The sequence below is a fragment of the Trachypithecus francoisi genome, unplaced genomic scaffold (assembly GCF_009764315.1).
Source record: "Trachypithecus francoisi isolate TF-2019V2 unplaced genomic scaffold, Tfra_2.0 Lachesis_group6, whole genome shotgun sequence".
NCBI classification, from domain to species: domain Eukaryota; kingdom Metazoa; phylum Chordata; class Mammalia; order Primates; family Cercopithecidae; genus Trachypithecus; species Trachypithecus francoisi.
Genome location: NW_022681471.1, coordinates 24,642,747 through 24,647,660, shown reverse-complemented (window position 1 = coordinate 24,647,660; position 4,914 = coordinate 24,642,747). Strand labels below are relative to the sequence as shown.

The 4,914-nt window shown below is 41.0% G+C and overlaps 1 pseudogene; it reads left to right on the top strand.

Moving 5' to 3' along the window:
- Positions 1–350: 350 nt before the first annotated feature.
- On the top strand, positions 351–4,450 carry LOC117078144 (annotated as a pseudogene).
- The last annotated feature ends 464 nt before the right edge of the window (positions 4,451–4,914 follow it).

Here is a 4,914-nt window from a genome sequence, read left to right as displayed (position 1 = left end):
TTATACAACTATTTTTCCTAATAAGTGTTAATACAGATTGGCTTATACATCAAGTAGATAATAATATTTTTATCTATTTTTGGTTGATGACAGCTGCTTATTCCACAAGCATTCTAATTGATTTGGTTATACCACCTTTCTCCTGTTTTTCTTAGTGTATATTAAAATTAGGTTTCTTTTCCTGAGAACAGAGTGTTTGTTGAGACTTGGTAAATCTTGGCTCATGATTAAAAGTGAAATTAATGATTCAAAGTCTTGGTTGTATACACACATGCAGACTGTTTGCCATTTTGTGATTGTTAGATTTTTGTCATGAATGGGATATGTTCATTGATGTTTTTCAGGAAACAATGACTGATAAAACAGAGAAGGTGGTTGTAGATCGTGAAACCGTGTTTAAATGTCCCAGGGAATGTGACAGTCCTTCATATCAGAAAAGCAGAAGATGGCCCTGTTGGCAAGGAAATAAGGAGCAGGAGACAGCTTTACTGCAGGCTCTGCCATGTCCAAAGAAAAGAGTAAGTAAGCCTGTCCTCACCTCCTCTTCATGCTGTATCCAGTGCAGTCAGCCTCCTGTCTCATCCCCTCCAGAGAAACTGTCCTTGACAAGGTCAACAGTTTCAACTGACATTGCCATTAATTTCTCAGCAACATTTGACAGTTGTTCACTTGCTTCTTCATGAAAACCTTCTAGGATTTCTATTTCCACAATCTGTTTTTTTGTTGTTGTTTTTTTTAAATAAATATCTTGTCCGTATTGGTGAATCCCTATCATTTTTTTTCTTGAGATGGAGTTTCGCTCTTCTCAGCCAGGCTGGAATGCAGTGGCGTGATCTCGGCTCACTGAAACCTCAGTCTCCTGGGTTCAAGTGATTCTTCTGCCACAGCCTCCCAAGTAGCGGGATTACAACCACCAGCAACCACACCCAGCTAATTTTTGTAATTTTAGTAGAGATGGGGTTTTGTCATGTTGGCCAGGCTGGTCTCCTCACCTCAGGAGATCCACCCACCTCAGCCTCCCGAAGTGCTGGGATTATACACACGAGCCACTGCCCCCGACCCCATCATTGTTTTTTCTACCTTTCTTTTTCTTCTCTTCTCTAAATACTGTAAAAAATTTCTGAACCCCAGCATCTCTCTCTCTCCTTCTATTCCACTCTGCCATGATCAATCACTGAACTCCTGTGATACCTCCATGTTTCCCATTGTTGCCCCCATCAAACACATACCCTCCAACTCTGCAGCCAGGTCATCATGTAGGCATGTAAATCACATCATGCTATGTCGCTCCTGAACATCCATCCTCAACACTCCTAAGCACTCAGAACTGACTGTGAACCAGCTTTGGTCTACGAGGTTCTGCATGGCCTGGCCTCTGTCACTCTCTCCTAACATGGGCCCCATCATCTCCTGACTCTGTCTGCTTCTGTCCTGTCCATCTCCCTGCCTGGTCCATCCCCACTCCAGCCCATACCCTTGGCTTCACTACAACCTGGAACTCCCCCTCTGCCTCTGTGCAGGCAGCTCTGCTTCTTCCTTCAAGCCCTGCCCAAGGGAACCTTCACAGAAGGCTCTGCCCAACCAGCAGCAGCTCCTGGGGCTCCCTCTGCTGCTGTTGCCCACAGGCCTGTGGACTGCTTCCCTACCACCAGCCCGACGCTGTTTGTTTCTTTTGCTCATTGTGCACGTACTCTCTGACCACCCCATGAGGATGTGAACTCTACAAGGGGAGGGAACATTGCTCTCTAGGCTGTTTACTGCTGATCCCCAGCTCCTGGCATGCTGCCTACCACGGATGATGAATGAATGAAAGAGGTGACAGGCCTGGAGTGAAAAGAAAGTCACTTTTCTGAGGCAGAAAAAGGGATGATGAAGATCCTATACTAAAAGGGATTTTTGGTGATGGAGTGCGTATAGTAATTTCAGCAGTCATGGCCGCCTCTGTTTTCTCAGAATATATTTGATGTAAAGAGGAGGCTACTTTAGGTGTATCCTAAAGTTGTCTGGCTTCCAGCTTAGTAAAGCATGGCAGATTGTATGTGAATTTGAGAAATCATGATGTCAACTAAGACTTGCTACTTTCAACTAGTAAAGCATAGCAAGCTGACACTAACCCATGAGTACCAGGGATCTGTGTTTGTTAGAGTTGTGCTGTCTTACTTGGTTTCCATATGTATTCATAGGGTCAGAAAGTAAGAGGTTGTTTTATTGTATTATGTGTCCTGGCCTCAGATCATCAGGTCTGGCATCTCTGCCTGGTATATCCTCCCATTTATGAAATAAATAATTCCCTAGAAACTGAGGAGCACATAGATGTACCCAGAGGGGTGATGAAACACACATTTCTCACAGCTCAGCTCCTCAGTTTGGTTTCCAGATCTGTCATTCATGATATCTATGTGGAGGGGAAAGAAAATGGTCAAACTCCAACTGATGGCTTTTTGTCAAAATCTGTTTCACCAGAGCTTAAGACACGACACTGTTTTCCATCCAGCCAATTGGATTCTCAGATTGATGACTTCGCTGGTTTCAGCAAAGATGGGCTGATGCAGAAACCTGGTAGCAATGCACCTGTGGGAGGAATCGTTACCAGCAATTTCTCTGGAGATGACCTAAAATGCAGAGAAATAGTCCCTTTTCCCAAAAGCCAAGAAGAAATTAATGCTGATATAAAATGTCAATTAGTGAAGGAAATCCGATGCATTGGACGAAGTAAGTAGTATAAGAATGTCTGTTTTATAAAACTATAGAAAGTCTCTATTTCTGTGATTCAGAAGATATTTATGTTACCTGTTGAGGCTCATTCTTTCCCAGAGTTGAGTTTGCCCATAATTTATGGCGGTTCTTCTTTTCTTTGACTAAAGCATAATACATTTTCTTTTTCTTTTCTTACTTGGTTATGGTAAAAGGAGTTTCGTTCATATGTATGTGCAGGTGTCTTTTGTATTATTTAGGTTTTGTATGTGCGAGTATCTTGATTTAAGCATTTAAAACATTTCAGCCTATGAAGCATGATTGCTGAGGTACAGATTCACTTCTATTCTTCTTTATGTTTGATAATACTGAAGTTTTTTTAAAAAACATCTTCAGAATATGAAAAAATCTTCAAATTGCTTGAAGGGGTGCAAGGACCTATAGAAGTCGAAAAACGATTTTTTGAATCCATCTTCAAGGAAGCAGCAAGGTGAGTAGAAATAGGAACTGTCCAATTCTGTAAGCACTTGGGCCCAGTAGAGTACTGGGGGTGAGCGTGGGGAGAACAGCCCCTGCCTTGAGTTTCTCAAATCCTTGTCCTCACTCATAGTTATGCCTATCTCCACAGTTACTTAGGCTAATGTTATCTGAATCTAACTCATTCTTCGAAGACTATGGAGACTTCCATTCTCACCATAGTCTGAGGTGCGCATTGTCCCTCAATTGACACTCTTTGTATTTGCTAGACTATCACTTTTTTAAAAATGTGTGTAGGTACATAGCCGATGCATATATTTCTGAGACATATGAGATCTTGTGATACAGACAACAATGTGTAATAATCACATCAAGGTAAATGGTGTATCTATCACCTCAAGCTTTTATCCTTTGTGTTACAGACAGTCCAATTATACTCTTCATTATTTTTAAATGTACAATTATTACCGACTATAGTAACCCCACTGGGCTATGAAATACGACATCTTATTTATTCCATTCATCTACCTATTAATCATCCCCACTACCCACACCCCCCACCCCCACTAACCTTCCCAGCCTCTGGTAACCATCATTCTACTATCTCCATTCGTTCAGTTGTTTTACATTTTTGCTCCCACAAATAAGTGAGAATATGTGAAGTTTGTCTTTCTGTACCTGGCTTATTTCACTTAACATAATGACCTTCGATTCCATCCATGTTGTTGAAAATGACTGAATCTCATTCTTTTTTATGGCTGAATAGTACTCTATTGTGTATGTGTACCATATTTTCTTTATCCATTCATCTGTTAGTGGACACTTCAGTTGCTTCCAAATTTTGGCTACTGTGAATGGTTCTGCAACAAACATGGGAGTGCAGATATCTCTTCGGTACAATGATTTCCTTTCTCTTGGGTGTATACCAAGCAGTGGGATTGCTGGATCATATGATAGCTCCATTTTTAGATTTTTGAGCAACCTCCATACTGTTCTTCATAGTGGTTGTAGTAATCGATATTCCCACCAACAGTATATGAAGGTTCCGTTTTCTCCACACCCTTGCCAGCATTTGTTATTGCCGGCTGGACTACCTCTTACTGTGCAGATACATTTCTGTTTCCATGCTGACTATTACTTCATCTTTCTATCCCTCACAGTGCTTCCTACAGCATAGGCTCCTGGCTATCTTTGGTTAATGACATGTCTCTTTCTTTTCAGATGTATGAGATGAGACTTTGTTCAGCACCTTGAGAAGAAACTGTAACGTATGATTTGAGAATACCTGTCCATGGAGGATTATCATACCCCAAATGCATAATCTCGTTAATGATTGATCAGATTGCTGTTTTCTACAATGGAGCAGGATATTGCTGAAGTCTCCTGGCATATGTTACTGAATCAAATGGCCTTCCAGAGGCTAAGAAATTTCTGATAGTAAAAGATGTTCTTTTTTCCTAAGGATTTTATTTAAAAGAATTTTATTTGTTTTTTGGTTGTTTTGTATTCCCACCTGTGCTGGTAGATATTATTAACCCATTAGGTAAATACTATTACAGTCATGGTTTCTGCAGCAGCTCACATTGTTGTAGCTGGTATTTATAACTGCCTTCTTTCACTACCCATTTCGCACTTCCTTTGCCCTAAGATAGCATGTCATTTGGTCATGGTGCTTGGCCTGGCAGGATGACTTAAACCTTCATCAAACTTTCATTACGTAAGAGTCTGAACCATTAGATGTCC